Raw genomic sequence first — 24,515 nt, 5'->3', positions numbered from 1 at the left:
TTCCAACCTGCTGAAGTTTTTAAGCAGCAATGCTTAGAGGCTGACCCTAATGAAGAGAGAAGCAGCAAAAGAGGCAATAGGGCCATACCGTCGGTTGTATGAAAAAAAGAAACAAAATGCCCGCCAAACTACGTTAGCTCAATTCTTTGTTAAGAAGTAGAATAATAAAATTTATATTCTGAATATGTTTTATTGTCTTTCAGCTTCATGGTTTCCCTTTAACTAGGCCCTGAGACATACCCTAATTCTTTTATAAAAAAAAATTAAGATTCAAAAAAGAAATTTGAGGAACGAATTATACTTTATCCCATAGGTTATTATATTTGATTAGTGCGTTTTCGATTAATGCGTCTGTTTTAAAGAACGTATTAGGCGCACTAATCGAGGGATTGCTGTACTTTACTATTTGTATCTTATTACAATACGTAAAAATAATAAGGAAAACTTAAGTTGCAACTATTACTGTTTTGTGATTAGATGGCACATGACATGAACTGTTGGTTGTTTTTCTTGTTAATGATTGTTCAACATCCACAGTACATTAAGTTTAAAAAGGGAATTACAGAAGTAATAGCTCATACATGTTTGAAATTATCAGCAGACGTAAATCTTTTTATTCTGCATTCATACTTTTTATAACAGAACTGATAAAAATTCAAGATAGATTTTTTTTTTTTTTTTTTTGCAAAGAAATTAAAGTACGCAATACAAGTCACTTTGAGTTATCGCCTTCAAATATGATCCTTCTGTTCCAGCGAATCCTACCGGTATTCAGTGAAGGTCGTGGGATGCTGTTTGGAAATGGTCTGCAGCCTCCATGTCATATTCAGTCGTAATATCTACGATGTGGTGAAATGATTTCTCGTTTAACGTTCTCTCAGGATTATAGAAATAGCCTCGCGAAGTCTATAAACCTCAGTGATCAAAATTTGGTAAGTTGCCAAATGTAGAACTGGGATTTTAATAAGCGTATTGTCATGATGAAGAAACCAGGTTCCAAAAGACCAATTTGTAAAGCTGTTTTTGTTTGTTCTCCAAGAACTGCAGAACTGCATCTTGGAGACACTGGAGAATAGTTATATAAGAAATGTGATTTATGGTATGGCCTCGAAAAGGCTATACCATAGAATTAATGGATATATGTTGCTCCTAAAATTCACAGAGCCCTTATAAGGACTTATTAACAAATGAAGTTGAGTAACTGAATCTCATATGAAGGATGCAGTATTTTCTCTGAGAGTAAATAAAACTCAGTTTTATTTACTCTCACAAACAGAAAAACTCTGGCGGAGAGCAAGCGCAGTGTATATATATATATATAATATATATATATATATATATATATATATATATATATATATATATAATATATATAATATATATATATATATATATATATATATATATATATATATATATATATATATATATTTTTTTTTTTTTTAATATATATTATTAGAACCATTAATAGAAGGTGGCAAACGATTAGAACCATTAATAGAAGGTGGCAAAATATTGATGAATAAAGGTAAAATTGGACAGCGGTGGACAAGATACTGTAGTGAGTTATATGAAGAAAAACTAGATTTAGATAGCGTTGGGAAACTGACTGAAGAATTGAAGCAGATATCACCACCAGACTGACTGAAGAATTGAAGCAGGTATCACCACCAGACTGACTGAAGAATTGAAGCAGATATCACCACCAGACTGACTGAAGAATTGAAGCAGGTATCACCACCAGACTGACTGAAGAATTGAAGCAGATATCACCACCATATACAGGGTGTTCGGGATAAATTTGACATATTTATAATTAATTATATTTTTCCGTAAGTTACATGTATTAACACACACTTCTCTTCATTTAAAAGTTTGGACCCTTCTTCATTCATATACAAGATGTCAGAAAGGATGGATAGCTGGAACCCACCTGAATCATGGAAGAGAATAACTTGTATCATGATGATTCGTGCCCGCCATCAAAATAAGGATATTACGACTGCTGCCCAATGCTCCCTGAATACAGTAAAAACAATCAGGCATGAACTAGAGACTTGCAATGGTGACTACGAGGATGTAGCAAGAAGAAAGATCCCTAGCAGACGATCTGATTGCGTTCGTACAGCAGAATTCCTCGCAAATCTGCAGGAACAGGTGTTGAAGAACCCTGGCATTGGAATTCGGGCTTTGTTCGTGGAGTTGCTAACTGTAGTCAAGCCCTGGATAACAAGGGTAGCCAATGGTAGGCCGTATGTATGGCAGCAGGATTCGGCCCCTTGCCACACCTCTGGGAAAAGTCAAAAATGGTTGTCTGAAAATTTCTACGACTTCACCAGTCCAAATGTTTGGCCTCCAAACTCCCCAGACCTTAACCCCATGGATTATTTTGTATGGGGCGCAGTTGAAAAAGACACCAATCGCACTTCCAGTAATACAAAAGCCCAGTTAATGGATAAAATTAAAACAGTTTTTGCGGCCCTTCCCAGGGAGACTGTAGCATCAGCTTGTTCGAGGTTCCGAAGCAGAATTGAAGCTGTGATCGATGCTAATGGTGGTTATTTTGAGTAAATCTTGTTGATAGTATTGTAATTAACTCTGCCTGTAATGTTTTTTGTCAATTCATTAAATTTAATAGATACAAAGAAGATTTTCGTTTTCCTTACGAAACTGTCAAATTTATCCCGAACACCCTGTATATATATATATATATATATATATATATATATATATATATATATATATATATATATATATATATATATATATATATAGAACAATTGCCTTGACAAGTCATCTTGGTAAGGTGGTGATGATGATATTGACAGGAAGGTTGAGAACACAATTGGAAGCATACCTTGCAGACGAGCAAGCAGGATTTAGGAAAGATAGAGCTACAATTCAACAGATTTTGACAATATGGCTAATAGCAGAAAAAGCTAGGAGAAAAAAACGTATATGCTTGCTTTGTTGATTTTCAGAAGGCATTTGACAGTATCGACCAGAAAGTGACATTAGCAGTGCTAGAATCCTATGGAATTGACAGAAAACTAATAGCTATATTAAAAGATGTTTACAAGTTGCAGCAGTTAGAATAGGTGATGATTTGGGAAAATGATTTAAAACAAGCAGAGGTACAGGGGGACCCAATATCACCAAACATTTTCATCACACATTTAGAAAGAGCAATGGATAAAATGAAGGAAGATGCAAAAGGAATATCAGCGCATGGGATGTGAATTAACAATCTGAGATTTGCAGATAATATTTTTATTATTAAAGAAGATGAAAGAGAACTACAAAAATCATTGAAACAGTTAAATGAGGAAGGGAAAATATTTGGACTTGTTATGAACTTTGAAAAAAACAATGATATTTGGTGAGAAGAAACAAAAGATACAAGTGGATGGAATTGATGTAGAAAATGTAGAACAATTCACATATTTAGGAAGTAAAATGACACATGATTTAGACTGTAAAAAAGAAATAAAGATCAGGATTGTAAAGGGAAGAACAAATCTGAAGGCCATGGATAACATCTGGAAAAGCAAAGTGATCAGCCTGCAAACAAAACTAAGAGTACTGGAAACATGCATCTTTAGCGGTGTACTATATGGACCTGGAACATGCGTAATAAATAAGGAATCAAGAAAAATAATTTTAGCATTTGAAAGAACATGTTACAGGAAGATTCTAAGAATAGGATGGGTATAAAAAGTCACAAATGAAGAGCCCTATCGGAAGATACAACCAAAGGAGAATCTAATGCAGAAGATTATAAAACGGAAGCTGTAATTATTCGGACACATCTGCAGAATGAGTGAGGACTGGAAGATAAAGACATTCTTGTTTAGTATTATGGACGGTGTAAACAGAAGAGGTAGACCATACAGAGAATGGATAGGCGACATAAAGGACTGATGTGGAATGGGTGTACAGAAACTGCGACACTGTGCATTGAACAAAGAAAGGTGGAAGAAGATATTGAAGGAGGCATTGGACACCAACGAGCAGTGAGCCCATCGTTTGTGATGTGATGATGATGATGATTTACCAATGACCGTAATACGAGTTTAGAAAATTTGAATGTAAAATGTGAGGTCTAAAACTTGAAACGAGGGGGTTTTGTAGTACTTCAAAATAAATATTCAGGCTTGCAACAAAAAATGTGATGAGTTGAGTAGTAGAGAGAGAGAATAATAAAGGTTTTTGAACCAATAGTTTAAATGAAACTACCATTCTTTCATAATTTATTTATTTCTGGAAAAACAACGGAACATGTTCTTCGATTAGTAAAGACTGGGTTCGATTCTCGTTGCTACGAGAAGAATCTTCATATGGGCATTTTCAAACTGAAAGTGACTTAAGTCATACGATGGCAATAAAGTCCCCCCTCCCCACCTCTTGGAAACTTGGATTTTTCGACGAGCATAAAAGGCAAATCGGCCAGAAAACACACACAATTAACAGGCAAAATACTGTTTAGTGAGCGGTGTTGATGGTACAGTGCAGACAGTCGATAGTACAGAGTAGGCACTAGATCGTGCGGGATAGACAGTGTGGATCGAATAGTACTGCATAATATGGAATTGCCTTTAGCGATGAGTCCTGGGATTCCGTGGAGATGCCATATAATAATAATGATAATAATAATAATAATAATAATAATAATAATAATAATAATAATAACAACAACAACAACAACAACAAGTCATTAAATGAAGTTCTGACCCAAATTTCAGCAAAAGAAATAGCTTCAAAGAGACTAGCAATAGTTCCAGTAATCTGCAACAAGAATTAGAAATATTTTTACCAAAAGAAGAGTTTGTGCCTTTAGCACAAAGTCTTCTACTGGTTGTAGGTACAATAAAATCTGGTAGGTCATTCGTTATTTATTTCAAAGTTGCAGTTTAAAATAAATAACGAATAACCCAGAAAGTGTAGAAAGTAACGTTATATAAAAAGTGATTGCGTTTGTGATCTCTGCTCGATCAAAATATAAATAAATAGATAAATAATAATAATAAACACCTCCGAGAACGTAAGTGATGTAGACGAAATATTTCAGTATATAAATAATGGGAGGAAAACTAGAAGTCTTCATGCAAATTGAGTAAGAGTGTGGTTAGCAAGGGGGCGAGGACTAGAATTTTTGCTTTGAGAGTAGTGAATGAGTGGAATAGATTGCCAGAGTCAGTTGTGTGAGTTTTGTTGGTGAATGATGATTTCAAGGTATATATGACAGATATTGTGCAGGTATTGACAATTGTTGATTAATGTGTTTAAAATGGGCCTCCCACGATGAATCTACAGGCTCAACGAAGGTGCTTGTATATAATAATAATAATAACTTTAAAACAGCGTGTTTTTTTTGTTGTTGTTAAAAAAAAATCAGCTGACGCCTTTTTATTCCCGTATACGGGAGTAGGCGAGGCCATTTAGCCCTATCTAACTTTTGGAGACTGACTGGGCAGTTCAATCTCCACTGGTACCAATCAGAGATAGATGGCCCAAGGCTATCACTAATTAAGCAGTACACAGTGAAGAAAGACGGCTCAAATGTGCCGCCATATCGTGGTCCCTAACCCTAACACAATATATTTAATGTCTGAAATAATGTGGGTTCTACGGTCGATTTTCTTGAGTTTACGGGACGAAAATCCCGAGTTTCCGGGAGGAAAAACCCGCTTGCCCGTGCCAGAGATCGACTAACTCGGGAACCGGTCGAAAAAAAGGCTTAGAAAAATTTCCTCTAGTCGCCAACTAGACTCGAAACCAAGTCTTCCTTCGTGCGGCCAATTTTTTTTGTTTTGTTTTTTTAATGCTTCTAGCAGTGGTACACTCGTTATGTAAAGTAACGCGGGAATTACTATGATCATAGGTAACAGCTTGTAATAACCGGTAAATGCCGTTATCTTAGAAAAAAAAAAAATAATGAATCCATAAACTCTATTGTCACACCTGTGATCATAGAGTTTATATATATCTACTCTATAATATAAAATGATAAGCCTTTTTATGAAACGTTTTTATGTAACGTTTTTGTGTCACGTTTTTTGTCAAGTTATTTGAAATATATATAAGGTTATAAACAGTTATATATAACTTTTTCGAGTTATATATATATATGTCAGGGGCGGAGCCCCCTAGTATATATATATAACTCTATTTGTAACAACTTAAGAAACCACAGCCAAGGAATTTAACTCAAAAAAATAAAATAAACTTTAACACAGGGGTCGCCAAACTTCTTTGACCGTCGACCCCTTCAAGAGTTTCTTGACTTTTTATCGACCCCCCTCTATTTTACTATTACGTAATTATGACAGAACAAGCAAAAAAAAAAAAACGCTTTTGTGAGTTTTTGGATTGTTTATTTTATAGTTACAGTGTTTCTTGTATGTATAATATAGTATATATTGTTATATTGGCTTAACGTCAAAGGGATACGTTTTTGTTTTTGACGTCCTTATTAACATTACATATTTGATAGGAGGGATAAATAATATATAAAATATAGAATTTAACTTAGATAACAAAATAATAATAATGCAATCTTCCTATAGGTATATATAGGATGTACTACGGGCGGGAACTACGGACATCCGTTTACTGGTAAATACGTCATTTTGGCCTACATGATTGGCCTCCGTAACTATTTTCATGACCTTGCTCCATCTTACAGGTCCTATTGATGTCACTGTTCCCACGATTCACTCTTAATTACGTTGTCATTCCGGATGGAGGTAATCCAAGTTAACTGAATTAAATATTACCCGTACAATGATGTCTTATATTTTTCTATCTACCCCCTAACAATGTTATATCGACCCCCAGGGGTCGATATCGACCACTTGGCGACCACTGCTTTAACAGGAGGCTTTAAGAACTTGTTTCTGTGCTACAATAATTCCTTGGGTGGGTAAGCACGAATTTAGTGATGTTGAAAATTACAAAATAGGTGATTTGTGCTTATGTAGGAATGAATAGCCAGTAATTCAAAAGATTAACTATAAAAAAAAGTTCTTGCTGGAAATTATAGTATAATAATAATAATAATAATAATAATAATAATAATAATAATAATAATAATAATAATAATAACGGATCACAGACCTATACAAATGGTTTAGGAAGATAAAAAAAAAAAAGAATATAACAATAATTGTAAATGCCTGGTAGATTTCTGCTGTAGTTTGAGCGAAATGATCCCATCATGTTTCTACATAAAATGTACAAAAATTTACTTAGTAGATAAAGCGCATAAGCAAGAAAAGCATTATTCTTATGCTGATTTTGATAGCGATATTCAAACTTTGCAAGACAAGAATGTACACCGGATTTGAAAGAGAAAGAAACAATGATCTACCTTTGAGCGTGAATAAACATGAGTATGACAGCAAAAAGAAAAATGTGTACTACAAGTTTTAACAAATAAATGAAGCTAAAATCCTTCAAGCGTAAAACATGCTTACACATACCGATATTATTAGAGAAAAGTGAAAAGGTTTAAAGATAAGAAATAAATCTTTGAAACTGAATAACAAATAACCCAGCAGTTAAGCATATAGTGAAGGCATCTTCAAGGATAGCAGGCAGAAATTGATCCGATGATGATGACGCAATGATCAATGAAAAAGTGTAAAAGCTTTTGAATGACTCTGCCCTAAAATTTCAAGAAACATATCAAGCGTGTGCAGCAAAAACTTCCCCTCTCTCTTTCTCTGCCGTGCACACACACACACACACACACACACACACATACACACGTGTGTGTGTGTGTGTGTGTGTGTGTGGGTGGGTGGGTGTTATAGTTAGGGGAACTTATTAGGATACTAGCCTAGATATTATGCTACTCTCTCTGTGTTGCAAGTGTACAACCTTTTGCTTATCTTGTAAAAGAAACTGGTCAGATCTTTTGCTGAATAGAGGATAGAAAGTGTCTGATGTAAACTGAAGGTTTATGTATGGAAGGGAATATATTATGGTAATGGAATGCGTTATATGGTTGCAATGCGTGGAAAAATGTTAATGGTTACTCCCCCCACACACACACACACTCAGCGATACCTCCTTTTGAGATTTCCAATCTGGATTTGGGTGATGGCATCTTTAATGAATTTTATTCCTAACGTTCCATATCGGAACAAGAAAGGATTATCTTATGTTAGTTATTTTGTATGAGTGAATAACGTCTCAGAGTGCGTTGCCTAAGGGAGATAATCTATCCAGTGTATGATACAGATAACGTTCATTTTCTATTTATCATTTAGCCTTCTAGCATTACACAGCATCTCAGTAAAATGTGATGGAGACGCATGTATCTTGGCTATTCAAAGGATCTCAATAGCTTTTTGTTTTCTTTCGAATGCGTTCAAGAATGTCTGCACAGGCGTCCACTAGAATGTCCTTCCAAAGGAAGTGCGTGATTATTGTTTATATTAGGAAGCATCCGTAACATAGTCACAAAAGAATGAAGCTCTTGGATGGAAAGACGTGAGTCCGAATTCTAAAATTTAAAACGCGAAGAAACTTAATAAGAGCTTTTCAATTCATGGTGAGTTTCATGTACGGTTGTGTTAGATTTGGAAACTTGGGGTTTTCTTCCGTAGGACAGCATACACACACAAGCAGACACAGTCAACAGAATAGAGTACTACACTTCCCTAATAGCCCAAATTGCTTCGTCGTTATTCACAACTAACCAATTAATCGTTTACATCAAACGTTTTCAAGGGAGAGAAAAAGATGCATGTTTTGAGAAAGTGGTAGAGCACAATGGGTTCACCTGAGCAAAGAGGATATCCGTACCTTGCTGCATTAACCAATACTTTGTTGAAGCGGCTGTGCAAATCGTAAGTAGCAATTCGGTGATTTTTCCGGCAGATGTACTGGATTAAGTGTTTTTTTTTTTTTTTTTTTTTTCCTCCGCTAGACCATGAATGAAGTGAGGTAAAAACTTATGCGGTAGATTCTGTTACTAATTAATAATTTCTTATATTAGATATTTACTCTTTTGCTTTTTTTAGAGTTAAATATGTAAATAGTAGCAGATTGTTCAGTTCTTATATGGTTTATTTTTCTAAATATTTATATTTATATACACTTATGTATATTTTATGTATTTGTATATATTATGTATTTTGGTAAAAAAAAATATTTCTGATATGAAAAGTTAATTTTCCATTTATCATTTACCTTACCTCTTCCAAGTTCAATGACATCTTCTTTAAGAATATTTAATTTCTATTCTACATTCACTAGAACATTTACGTTTTCCAAGTAAATGTGACAAAAAATGAAGCATTTGTAATCTATGGCAAACAGGCTTGATCAGATTTTACATAACTCATCCATTTTTTTTTTTTTTTGGATTGGGGAGTGGTTAATTTCAAGCTAAAGTCTATCGCATGATGATTTCACTTCATCTTTATTGGGGTGTAACGATTGGTAGCACCATTCACATATAAAGTCGGTCTCCAGATTTTTCGATGTCTGGATCTATTTGGACTATTGACTGGCTATTAAAAAAAACAGCGAGAGAGAAAGGGCAAATTGTTTAAAGTAAAAATTAAAAAAATTCTCTAATGCCTTTTTTTTATTCTCCAAAGAGAATAGACTGGACTCCTTTAGAGATCAGCAGCATCCGGTTTTACCTTCATCGCCGTCAGTAATTGAGTTCATGTCAACAAATGTTTTGTAGACGAGAAGATGACGAGGATGCTGCATTCGCATGCAAACGTTTTGTGGACAAATACAGCAAACCACTGCGGCGATCTCTGTCCCCTAATCTTAACTGATGGTATTGGGTGAAATCGTATGAGCTGTATTGGCGATTTTTCTGAGTCTAATGAGTAAAATGAATCTAATGGGTGCTTTTGCAGTTGTGAAACATACCTAAAATTCCAGAATATTTACATAAGCATAAAAGAAATGCAGATAGCGTTAATAATCTGAATTTCTTTCATGAGAAAAATCTTATTTACTTGAGCCAAATATCGACAAACTTTTGGAACTGACTTAAAAAAAAAAAAAAAAAAAAGAAGAAGAAGAAGAAGAAGCCGGTTCGTTTTATCCATTGGGAATGAAAGTGCAAAGCTCTAGTAGATGCAGGAGAAGAGACAGGGGCGATATCTTTCAAAAAAACATAATAAAAACTATTGTGAAATAAAGTACCATGCCTCAAATAAAAAGGGTGATTATCTCATACCTGTGGCGATTAAAATCTACAGCCTAATGAGACATTCACAAACAAACATATGCATAGCGACATCCAAACCCAAAACTTGTTGGTAAAGAGGACATACTGCCTGTTTGGTCAGCTAGGCCTTTCTGTTTGGTGGTTAAAGAACCATTCGTTGACGAGTTCACCATTGTGAGGTCATCAAGTTTAAATATAGTTCCTGCATTGTTATCGAGTATTTCTACATCTTAATTTGTGAACATTTGGATGAGTGGTTATACCCAAAGGTTTGCAACCACCAAACGCTAAACTCTCCTCGTGAAAGAAGCAGTGGATGGGTATAAGAAAGCATATGTGTGATCCGTTTATGTCAGTGATTATCTGTAGCAAGTTACTTACTAGTGAGTCATCGTTCTGTAAAGTTTATCTGCTTCTCCTTTATGCTTATGTGAATATTCCAGGGTTTAAGGTATGTTTCACAACTGCAAAAGTACCCATTAGATTCATTTTGTCAATTGACTGTAAGAGTAAAAAAACAGACGGACTCTGCACTGACGGATTTTGATGAAATTGGGTATGTGTGATTCCTAAAATTTGTCAAATTGTCTCAATTTTGGTTTTAAATCAGACCATTTTGAGTGCCAAAATTAGAAAACAAATGAACTGAAATAATAAGAAACGATATATTTAGGACTGGATTGCATTTTTAAGGTTACATAGATTACACAATTGTAAAATCTCTGTGTACAGCTTGTAAGTCTTACGCAGAAATATAATGATGGACTGTCTATCCCACTGTTTTACATCGGAGTTCATTACAAGAGTAAAGCTCATTTATAATTTCACATTTTATTTACAGACTTTTATTTTTGTATATAAAAATTACAGAAAACAAAATTGCTATTCAGTTTAATAAGCTGATTTCTGATTTGCGTTGTTTACTTCAGGTATGCAATTACGGAAAACTACATTTTTAATTATTACATTTGAATTTATTTAAATTATTTAAATTACATCCAACTAGTCCCAATACAATGAAATATGGAGTACAGAATGTTAAACGCAACCGAGTTTTAACTATCCTGCCATCTTGTGGAAGTAATATTAACTATTTATATTTATACCGCTGAATTTGAAATTACTTTTTTATGATTAAAGGTAATTATGACGGAAGTCAACAGGCACTTGCAGTTTCTATAACATGAAGCCTTTAAACCTTGTAAAGTTATCTGAAATCAAATGTGTTGCCATCAGATGTAAATCACTTATGTTGCTAATTTTGTCCACAGCAAACTCCCAAGGCCAAGAGGTCCCTGCCCTTTTGTAACTTTATATATGGAATGTTTTTCTTTTCGGATCATTCGACATTAGATAGACAAATTTAAACGATGGTTCTTGTAGCAGATCGAAATCTTTTGTAAACATTTATTTATCCATTAGCTCGTAATGAGAATGATATTTAAATATGAAAATTATAAATATTCCTGTCTATGCATTTGTAATCAAATGAAACTTGCGAGATAGAACTATTAATGGTTTCAGAAAATCGAAAAATAAATAAATAAAATAAAAAATAACAATATTTCAAAAGAATTTATATATTAGATTATTAATAAATTATTAACGAATGATATTTATTAATAATCTAAATAAAAAATTTCACTTTCATTAATGAAAATAAAATGAAATGAATGAAAGAGAGAAGAAGAAGAGAGATTAATGAATGTTAGGAGTATTAATTAATATATTAAAGAGATCGATTACATTTACTCAAATTCACAGATAAGCATTGTTTATAGTTTACCGATGTTTCTTTATTATTCTTATTATTTCTAGAGTGAGAGTTGGAAGGGAAGATTGTTCCATGAAGAAGGAAATTTGAATGAGGTGGTGATCTGAGTTACAAAGAGGCGAACTAATTCACAGTGCATCTGGAAAAGAACTTCTTAAGAAGAGGTCAAGAGTGTTGACAAAATATAGCGAATTGCCTGGTATTCTAGTAGGTAGATGGGCTATCTGCTGTTAGGTCACTATTTATGGCAAACATCTAACCATCCCTGTCTGCTTGATCAGCAGCTTTCCTGCAGCAGGGAAATCATTCGAGTTGTAGATATTGATGTCCCTAAAAAAGACGACCTCACCTTCTTGAGTATTTCATCTGTAGAAAATTGAACTTTAGGGACAGATGATCAAAAAGGACATAGTGGTATTATTATTGCACAGGCACGGCTATGGAATTGTAAGATTCAATGTGGGAGATCCCAACTACTAACACAATATCTATCGTATCTCTCCTTGAAACCATAAACAAAGCACTTACAACTGACTCCAGCAACCTTTCCATTCCTTCACCACTTTCCAAGCGAAAAATCTAGTCCTCGCACCCTTGCTAACCACACTCTTACCCAACTTTCAGGGATAAATAGCCTCTTGTTCTGCTCCAGCTATCCAAGTGCTGAAACATTTTCCCTACATCAATCCTATAAAATCCTTTAAGTAACTTAAATGTTTCTATCGTATCCCCAATTTTCCGCCTATCAACCAACTTTTCGCATTTGCAAACCCTCAATCTATCCTCGGAGGGAGCATTCCACAGACCATTTACCATCTTGGCCACTTGCCTCTGGATCCTTTCCACTACTTCGAGATCCAGGCGACCAGACTGAGCACAATAATCCAGATGTGGTCGTTTAAGGTTTCATAAAGAGGAATGACAACTCCTTATCTCGGCTCGTTAGTGTGTTCTTCAATTACCACATAATCCTGTGAGCTACTTCAGTTACTTCAAAATGCCTCTAAACTTCATCTATCTATCTATCTACTATTATCCTGAAATCCGTGGTTTCATCAATGTCCTGGACTACCAAACTGAATATCTCCCTTTCAAATTATTTTCTGTATCATTTATGTAGTTAAACATAAATGATACAGAACAGTGGTCCTAGCACAGACTCTTGCAGCACACCACTAGTCACCTGCTTTCTCATAAATTCTGATCCTCCATATACCACTTTTTGATATACTGTATGCCAATGCGGCCCTTTCATCCACATCCTGTTTCATGTCCATCCCTATTTGTTCTAATATACTTAACAAAGTTCCATGTGGTATTCTCAAATGCCTTTGCAAAATCCACTAGAATCATCGTGTAGCCATTTCCTTTATCCAACTCAGCTGTCACTCTATTATAAGAAGTTAGTAAATCACTAAGACATGATAGATCCTTCACAAAGTCATATTGTCCATCATAGAGTACCATATTCTTATCCACCCATTCTTGAATTCTATTTTTGACCAACTTTTTAGCACTTTTACCACCACTCCTAAGATACTGATTGATGTATAAATTGCTACTATACACTTAGGTCCTCCTTCACACAAATGAATGATTTTGCCCTTCTACCACTTCCTTTGGACTTTGTCAGAACTGAGGCTTAAATTAAACAGCCTAGTTAAGGTATCGCAGTTCCCCAGCACATTTTCTTAAAATGCGAAACGATTTCCATCCAATTCCATAGCCATGTTTGCATTCAGATTCTGTAATATCCTAAGCACCTCCAATTCATCAACCTTTGTTCTCACATTTGGATGATATACCCTTGCAAAATTATCAATTAGTAGCTGAACAATTTCGTCTGCCTCTGTGACCTCTCTACCATCTGCACTCATTAATGTTATCCTTCCACGGTCATTCTTCCACCTACTTTATCATATAACGAAAATAAACCTTTGGGATTTCCTTTCGACTAATCTCATCATGTTGTACCATCATATGCATTTGTTGAAGAGAAACTTGGAGAAGAACAAGCTGGGTTCAGGCCAAATAGAGGTTATCAAGATCAATAACTTTAAGACAAATAGTTCAGAAATCGTGGGAATATGACCAGGATCTGTACTTGAGTTTTACAGATCTGTAAAAGGCATACGACAAGATGCCCGTAGAAAAGTTTTACAAAACATTCCATATGGAGTGAATGGAACATTATACACAGCAATTCATAGTCTATATTTAAGTTATCGGTTAGAATTGAAGAAAATACAGGAAAATGGTTTTATATAAACTCAGGGGTAAGAAGAGGATGCACATTATCACTACTCCTATTCATTATCCTGATGAATAGGAATCTTGATAATTATCCTATTCTTTTCATAATGGATCACATTACGAAATAATGTGGTAGAATTACAATTCTGCCACTCACGAGTAGTGTGCACAGTTTGTGGAGTAGCTTATCATGCACCAAAATCACGCCACTTATCAGGAGTCCTGGTTATTTGTGTCGAATATTAGCTTTAAGCTTGTTCAACGTTGCACAGTAAAGCTTTGGATTGATTGTTCCTCCCTTTAGTAAGAAGTCCACCAACAGAATGTGAGCCCAGAACACTGCGGCCATGATTTTCAGAATGTCCAAGAGAATGTCTGATACTAGAATTGGAGATGTTAAACTTAGGTTTTTTGAGATGTACTCGTAAACATATCTAGTGCAAGTCTCCAGATTCACTAACTAAATTCAATAACAGTCGTAAAAAATTTGGCATGAAAATTATCAATAAGAAGACCAAACTAGAAAAGCAGATATGATACAGAAAACTTCAGCTGTATTCTGAAAAGATCCTATTGAACAAGTAAAATATTTCAGCTATTTAGGCGCAGTTTTCAGTGAAAATGGCAGGTTAAATCTGGAAATAGACAAGAGAATAAGCAAAACTGGTATGGTTCGTAGGCAGCTGAATAAATTTATATGGAATCATCAAACTAGCAATATACAGGACAGTGTTCAAACCAATTTTAAGTTACGAATTTGAGAGTTGGGTTAGAAATCAAGCACTTGATCAAAGACTAGAAACCACAGATATGAGGGCTCTAAGAAAAATTAAGGGAGTGAACCGATGGCATCAATGTCAGAATTATATTAAAAACGAAGATATTAGAAAGGAACTTGACATTATTATTAGCATTCAAGAATGTGTGAGCAGAGCTAATCGAAAATGGTGTGGCCACTTAAATAGAATGGGTGATGAAAGGTTAGCAAAACAGGTGTTTGATGCCAAGATGGCAGGAAAGAGACCCAGAGGAAGAACAAGATCTAGCTGGGTTGATTCAGTCAGAAGTGCCTTAGAAGCACGAAATGTTAGATGTGGCAATACTGGAGTGATCACAAGTAATATATTGATTTGGAGGAAAATTATTGATAGGAGATTAATAATAATGTAAACTTAATCATGCGTTGCTGTCATTGTAACCTAAACATTCCTTGAGGGTACATATCAGAAAATTAGCGACGACGTTTGGCTAATTTCTTCTCATAATCCGATTTTGCGTTTCTTACCATGCTAGTCACCTTTCTTCCCTGATTCTTGTACTGTTCACGAGTTAGCTGGTTACATCACTCCTTATATTCCCTCCATAACATTTTCATTTTTTGCAGCTCATGCTTAATAATACTACTAACTCCTGACGGTAAATCCTACCGATTTACCCTCCTGACCTTGAGTATACAGTGATATTGGTTCCATCTCCCATTTATTGTGAACATCTTTCCCTTGTCCATCTTTATGCCATGGTGCTCCTTCAAGCTGCCTTCTAAGTGTATTATAATCACCTGCCTTACAGTTCCAATATATCCTGTCTTAACTGGAATTTCCACGTTTTCCTACCTCCCAACTCCAGACCACATGATTACTTCCCCAAGTTGTAGACAATGATGTAACCACCTTATGGAGAAGTCTTCTGATCCTATAACAAGATCCATCACTCTCATACCCCGAGTCCCCTTCATCACATTCTGCTTCAAGTAATTATCTCTTCAGTAAGTGTATAAATTCCATTTCCTTCCTACCACATGGTCTTTCCTCCTTCTAATCTATGTCCCCGAAGTTGAAGTTCCCATAATTACTCGACTTGCACTCATTGTGCTAATCTGCTGATGCATATCTTTCACACCATTCCTTGCTTTCTGTGGCCTACAGCACCATCAATTTTATATTTTGTCCTATTGGCCTCAATTTCACACCGGATTGACTCCAAAGACTTGCCATCTGCCCAACTTACTCCTAATCTTGTTGGCTGTAATTCATTGCCATCATCAGCAGTATCCCACCCTTATCCTGTCTACTGTCCTCCCTGAAAATACTAAATTCATCACATTCTATCCCTGTAACTATGTCATCTGCTGTTCGTCTCACCAATGCCAATAACTTTTGGCAATGTTTCACTAACCAATGGTAAAAACTCTTCTATGTTATTCCTGATTCTTCTAGCATTAATATATAGAAACCGTATCATCCGCCCCACTTAAGTCCCATCAATATTGTTGCTTGAGAGAAGACAAGATTTCGCTTTTTTTTCATTCACACACTCATTCGCTTCATGGGTATCTTCAAACATACTCGTCTGCATCCGCTCTGATTGCTTTAGTTTTGCTGACTTTTAATTTCCGCACTCCAGTGAACAAAGCTCTCTAGAGACACCTAACTCCGAATCCATTTAAGTGCAGCCCATCAGCATTGTACAGATCTTTATGAATATTAAATTGGTGTCATAAGTCCACAAACTCTATTCCTTCTGCACAACCTTCGTATGATTTATTAACTATCATCGCCCTCCTCAGTTCGCCTCTACCATAGCGTGGCAGCAGACACAAAGTTCACCCTCTCGCTCTTCTTTTTCGATTCTTCCAATACTTCTCACCGCTCAGGTCATTCTTTCCAGCCAAAAACAATCAATTCTTTCACCTTCCCTTTTTGCATTCTAACAGCATTACTAATATTATTAATTTTAGCACCACGGAAACAAAATTTTGCAGAGCTTTCACGAAGAACCCCACCCCTTAACGCCGTAAATAATTATTTGCTTACTTAATCTTACTTACTTAATCTCATAATTTTCGTCTTGACTTCGAAATGTTTTTTTTTTTTTCCCAGTTCGATTGATCTCTTGATCGATTTCTTTATTGAGGTCTTCTACGTTTTCCTGAACTTCCGCCACCACACTTTTAGTATTATCGTCTTTATTTACATCTTCCGGTCTTGTATCAATGCTCTTCTACTATACTTTCACGTAATTTATTCTTTCCGTATCCGCTTTCAAAGTATTTATTACACACTTCTTTCACCAATTTCGCTCTCCTTCCACAGATCTTTAAACTTTGAAGCGGCATATAAAATTTGGAATAAAGTTTAAAATTGCTATTAACAGAATGCCGCATCTGTCTATGAATGGGTTCTGTCCGATTTGTCTGTTTTTTACTAAAAGAAACTTCTTTGCCACCTCCAACGTCTGAAAAAATATGAAACTAACTAATTTTCAGTTGGCAATGCTTAATTTGGGTTTCTTTGCGTTTTGGACGAGATGATTCGAAACAGAAAGAGTTGGCGCCGCTCAAATTGCCCCACGGAGGCGTCATTATAAGTTTATTAAAGAGAGATAAAACGTTTACCGCAGTTATCAGCTTCCATAACAATAAAACGGCTTACAGAATTCTATACGTAGATAAATACATTTCTTAATATAAGAGTCATCTTCTTTAAGGATTGGGGTGGAGAAGTTATACAAGTTAAGGAATAACTGTTTTAAAATTATTTGGTTTTTTTTTTTTTTTTTTTTTTGGTAGTTCGATGCCCCTTTCCCAGGGCGTACCATTTAGAAAAGAAGTGTTAGAGAAGCCGATCTAATAAGTGGTAACTGAGTTAGGCATTTTGAAAAATTATTTCTTATTTCGATATTGCTGACTTTGATGTAACCATTCTTGGTTTCAAGACAGCAATCAAAATGCAATAATAAATATAAAAAAGTAGAAAAGTCTCTTATGTGTTTTGGTGCTTCAACGGAACGCCTTTTTTTTTTTTAACATCTAAAAAAAAATGAATACAATGCTATGGAAACCTAATGCATTTTTCTCTTCTCTCATTATTTCCTAATTAGAAAGACGTTTTAACAAAGCGTGCATATATATATATATATATATATATATATATATATATTATACACACACACACATCTAGCTTGAAGGAAAGTGCAATGACCTAATATTTCCCGGAAAACTAAATACTATGATATCACTTATGATTTAATAAGAGACTCTGAACACTTTCCCAATAAAAAAATAAATAATAAAGATTTGACACACCTAGTAACGTCAGAAGCGAGGGGCCCTTCTCGACTTTGACTAATTTCCGTAGTAGAGTTGGTATGCCTTGCAAACAACTTATGTACATGAAGCTTATTATCACTGAAAATCTAACAGAAGTTGTCTGCAATGCAAGACATATCAATTCTACTGCCGAATTTTTTTTTTAAACAAGCAAGAAGAGGGAATGCGGATAGTCAAGTTTTTGAGTATATTTGTATATCGATAAAAGTAAACATTTTTTTTTATTAAATTAGCACATATGGAAGTATTTAAAAATCACACTAGAGATAAAATAACACTTAACTACTGCTCTAAAGTGAAATAAATAACAAATACATAGCAATTGTAAAAAAAAATTAATTTACTCTTACGCTAAATTAAAATATATTTACCAACTCAAGTTGTAAGCTTTATAAATTTAATTTAAATTTTATTTGAAAAGACATCGTAATCTTACTTTCATTCATATTTTATCTTAACGTGAGCAAAGTTTTCCTATAATGCAACTTGACTTAATGTAAGACACATTTCAAGAACTAGTGAAGTGATTTCCCTTGCAAATTTATCGTTCTGTGTTTACAGTAAAGTAATATATATTGATAAAAACTAAAATAATATTCCTTATCTACCATAATAACTACTTAACCGGACAGAAAAATATTCCATGACTATTTCATAATTTCAAATTAAAAAGACAAACTTTTATTAGAGCTCACTAAGCAATTACGAAAATAAAATAAAAGAAATCTTTCATGGAAAATTCTTATCGAATTTAAGGTTCGTTGGCAACGTTTGTAATATGTTTATTATTATTATTATTATTATTATTATTATTATTATTATTATTATTATTAAGAGAGAGACTTCCAGGGAGTTAGAAACTCATCGAGGGAGACCACATACTACACGCCACACCAGCTATTACACTTGTTCTTGAATTTATTCACACTGCTTGCACACCCAACACCCAACAGTCCATTCCAATCCATTTCAATCACGCATCGCTCTATGAGAGAAAAATCTAAACCTTACCCCCCCCCCCCTACTTGACAGCATTCATTCTCAACTTCCAAGGATGGCCACGCGTCCTTTTCCCACCCCTCCATAAAATGAACAATTCCATCTACTGAAATTGCGTATAATCCTTTCAGAAGTTTGTAAGCCTCAATCATACCCCCCCCCCCCCTCTTTCTCCTGTTTGCTAGTATGTGTAGCCCACAAATTCTCAATCTGTCTTGATGATCAATATGCCACAATCCTGATATCATTTTTAGCGCTCTCTCCACTCTATCACAATCACAACGGAAACCAGGAGACCAGACCTGGGTGCATTAATCCAAGTAAAATCTTATCAAGGCCTTGAAAGAGGCAAAATTATTTCCTTATCTTTACATGTCAAAGTTCGTTTCAGCATTGCAATTATTCTCTGAGTTGTAATTACAATCTTTGCTATATAATCTTTTAAACGTTAACTTCCTGTCTACTAAAACTCCAAATATTCAAATCATTCAGTAAATACTGCATATCAGCAGCACTCCTGATTACCCTACCTATCTTTGCATCATAGTTGTATGCCACAAATCAAATCCTTCCCAATGTTATTAATGTACAGATTGAATAACAATGTATCAAGGACTGATCCTTGAGGCACGCCATTGGTTACCTTGAATTGGTCACATTTCCCATATAATAACAAGCTATCAAAATATGATCCATGTCAATAGTTTAAAATCCAATCCCATTTTCTCCTATTTATACAAGTCTTCCTTGCTGTATTCTGTCAAAAGCCTTAGCAAAATCTAAAATTATCATGGTGTATCCATTCCTCTTGTCTATGTGAGCAAGTCGTTAAAACATGACCTCTTATTAAACCCACGTTGTTCATTGCAAAGCAAAGATTCTTTATCAGCCCATTTCTGACTGCGAGCCTTAGTCAACTTTTCCAAAATTTTCATCACGCTCTCCTAAGATACTGATTGGTCTCTATAGTTGAATACATTGGTATTTGCACCACCCTTGTGCAATGGGTGCTGCAAATTCGAATTACCATGTGGAATCTTCCCTGTTCTGAGACTCATATTATGTAGTCTGGTCAAAGAAACAGGCAGTTCAGCCAAACACTCTTTTAGCATCAATGCTGATATCCCATCAGTTCCTATTCCAGAATTCTTATTCAGTTTATGCAACAGCTCTAGTACTTCCTCCTCGTACACGACTTTCTTAGTAGAATGAAAAGATAGCGATGAGTTCAATGTTGCATATACCAGGATGATAGCTTTTAGAAAAATGGCTACTCATTAGTTGAACAATCTCTTCTACATCAGTCACCCTTATACCCCATCTACATTGTGTTTTCTATTTGGTTTACATTTGGAATTACAATTAACAGCACAACAGAGCATTTTTCCACAGATGTGCTGATTATTTTGGAATATTAAAAATATTGTGTATTAACCTTAACATTATAGATATCATTGTCTGAAATAACGCAAGTTTGATGGTCGATTTTCTTGAGTTGTGGAGTAATAACTCGAGTTTCTGGGGGGAAAAGGATCCTATTTTCTCATTCAGAAAATCGACTAAAACTCAGACTTGGTGGAAGAAAGAGTTAGCAAAAGTTCCTCTAGTCAGCAGCTAAAATTGAACTCACAACAGTCTTTCTTCAGGTAAGCGATGGATGCAAACGTTATTCCCACAGGACCACAAAGGCTTGTCAATAATATTCATATATGATGTTAGTGACCACGAGATGGCAGCAGTTGTTTGCCATAATTCTCCTCTCTGAATGCCTATTTAAATCATTGGTAGCCTTGGGCCAGGTAATGGCAAGAGAGAGAGAGAGAGAGGCATTTAATTCTTAAAAATTACAAATTCTGAATATTATTAATGTTTTGTGTTATAATATTAATAGATTGTAGTGACGTCTGTGCAGCCATCCAGAGGAAATGCGTTTTTCATCTAAAGCATTATTCCCAAAGAAAGACACCATTATATGTTTGATTCCAGTCAGCAAGAGGAACTTTTTCTAAGCCTTTCTTCGACTGATTCCCGAGTTAGTCGGCTTTTGCAACAGGCAAGTAGGACTTTCCGCACGGAAATTCGGATTTTTAATCCTGCAACTCAAGAAAATTAACCATAGACCTTGCGCTATTTCATACAATTATATATAGTGTTGCGATTAGGTACCACGAGATTGAGTAATTGTATGTAATACTCTCCTCCCTGGATGCCACTTAATATGGCTGTGTGAAGAATTGCTCACCAATTTTCAAAAGTTAATTAGGGCAAAACAGCCAGCCTATCTCCCTATCCACAAGTTTTAAACTTGTGCCTAGCCTAAGTACGTGATAATGAAACAGACATCCAGTGAAACTATGACATCAAAGTGAATATGTCATTGGCAAGCTATTGCTGTTCTAAGGTTGTTATCTCAGAGCAGTTTCGTATTTTTACAAATTAGAAATAGCTGGCTTTGAACCTTAGTGAACAACTGCCAATTGTCATTAATTGACAAAGAGATGGGAATAACATAAATTTGTTTGAAATGGAATTATTAAATCAATATGCGAATTGTCTTGGGTCATTTACGAAGCTCTAGTAGATGAAGCGTAAAGGTTCAAAGAATCTGTGTGTAGATCATTCTACTGCAGCGTGTTTGACAAAAACTCTGTAAATATCCCATTGTGACCCTTAAGCACATAAAATATATAGATGTGAAAGTGACTGTGGATTTCATACACAGAGGTGAAGTGAACATCTCACAGGATCGGCTTCCTGCACTCTTTAGGAATTTGAATGTGAAGCGCTTTACATTGCAACAATGTAAAGCGCTTCAACATTGGGATACTTCGGGAATTAAATTGCAGATCCTAACTTGAGTCACAGGCCTTGTTTTTAACTGAGTACAAGGGACAGAGATGCCACCTTTAAGTAGACGTAAAAGAGGATGACCTCGGAGATTTTTTCCGTAACTCTAATGGTAAAGGAACAAAGGAACAGGTGCAGCAAGAATCATAGAAGCAGATACACCCGAGGTGCCTGGGGATATACGTAAAGAACTAATATCGATCTAAAATGAAAGAAGGTTAGAGCTATCAGCACCTTACTCTCTAGTAACTCAAGTTTCCCTTCAAATGCATACACTAGTGCGACTCAGAAATCGTTTTTATCTGTTCAGATTTCAGCTACTGTGTTTCACCAGTTTGCAGTAGAAGAATCGCGACCTCGTGAAACACAGTAGCTGAAATCGAGTCACCTCAATTAATGACACAGAAGATCACAATAGATAGTGTATTTGCACTTTCTGATAGTCTACATCGAAGTGCTACATTAATTCAGTTACAAATAAGCTTCCCATTCCCACCAAAGTTGGATTAATCGAAAGCTCACCCACATTTCATAGAAATTGTCATGTGGAGATAGTCAAGTATTTACTACCTGACTTGATCACATGATTACCCAATGTATAGTACAGGATATCGAACCCATCTTCTCTATCTTATTTAGATTAATATTCACCGTGCAATGCACCGTGATGAAGTGATGTACACTGCTTGAAAAGAAGTCCGCAGACATCCCTTGGGTAAGGTGCATCTCGTAGTGTAACAAGTTACGTGTTTATAGCAGATATAAATTGGAGGAATGTGATGCTCCCGAGTAAGTACAACTGTGTCGGGGTGAAATCGCTGCGAGAAGGAAACTGACAGAGTTTCAAAGAGGCATTGTGATACGATGCCATGTTGCAGGCCTATCTGTTCAGCAAATAGTTGACAAATTGGGCCAACCGAGGTCAACAATCAGTGGTACCCTAATGAGATGGAAGCGCAGGGAGTCAACTGCAAGTGCTATCATCAGTGAGCGATCTACTACCCTCACCAAACGTGACTGTAGGGTACTACGAAGGATAATATCTAAAACCGCGATTCGTTGGAAAATACACTGTATGCGGAGTTCCGGGCATCAACTAGAACACAAATCTCCCCAAAAACATTCATGGCCGAGGCTCAAAACATGGGTTTCCATGGTACACTGCAATATGCAAGACCCACATTACCCAAACGAACATGCAGCGTCGTCTTCAGTGGTGCAGAGAGCGTGTACGGTGGGATGTGGAAGCTTGGAAAGTTCTATTATGGATCGACGAATCACACTACACTTCTACTGAGCAGATGGACGGGATGTGGGTTGGCAGATGCCCGATGAACGTCTTTTATTAGACTGCATAACCAACTATGAATTTAGGAGGTAGCAGTTTGATGATATGGTCTTGTTTTTCCTCGGGCTTCTGTAGTGCCTTCTGAACATCCTAGACAACGCGATATTGTCTACTTTGTGACGTTTCTACGGAACTTTATGACAATCCGCCATGCCATAAAGTTGCTGCTGTAACTACGTGGTTAGTTGACATGAATGCCATAATACTTGACTGGCCTCCACAGAGCCCTGATCTAAACCCCCTATTGAATATCTAGGAAAGTCAAGGGACGTCTACCCACAGCAGTCCAGTACCTCAGTTCATGGCTACAGGAAGAATGGTCCAAAATTCCCATTGATCACTATCACACGCTTGTGGAAAGTATGCCTGGAGGATTGCTGTAGTCATCGCAACGAGAGGACGTTGCGATGACTGCAGATTATGATGGGCGCTATGGTTAGATGGGCGTTATTTATTTGTTCTCCACTATGGTGTCCAGTGACTTTCCAAGCAGTGTATATGAATGCATCTGGTACCTTCTGTCAAGCTAAGTAATCATTATGATTAATAGAAGAGCAATTATGTATCTTCTAATGTTAGCGGCAACCTCAACTACTAGGTTCGAATAATTCCACTTAGGAAGAGTTGTAAAAATTAGTTCGTTCATCCTTCTTGAAAGTCCTTGTCAAAGCAACTGACTGTTTTGTCAGCTATAGCGGTATGACTACTACAGATGCTCCATCACCAAATCTTATTCGAATCACCATAAAACTGCATGAGAATATGAGATACGAGTCTTTGGATCAATGTCAGATTTTTGACCGGTATAGGTCTGAAAATTTGCACTTCAGTATTGACAGTACTTATTCACAAACTTATTGCAGAGCTGAATTTCTATAGTCTGACATTGCTTTCTGGTCCTATACAGTCATCCTTTATTTTACAGAGAGAAATGGTGGTGCTCAGAGAGAAGGCAGAAGTCATGAGGCTGAAGAGAAGATAGTGA

Source organism: Typopeltis vanoorti, chromosome 5 (genome assembly GCF_054136105.1).
Source record: "Typopeltis vanoorti isolate ZY-2024b chromosome 5, IOZ_Tvanoo_1.0, whole genome shotgun sequence".
Classification (NCBI taxonomy): Eukaryota; Metazoa; Arthropoda; class Arachnida; order Uropygi; family Thelyphonidae; genus Typopeltis; species Typopeltis vanoorti.
Note: the sequence above shows the minus strand (reverse complement) of the source record.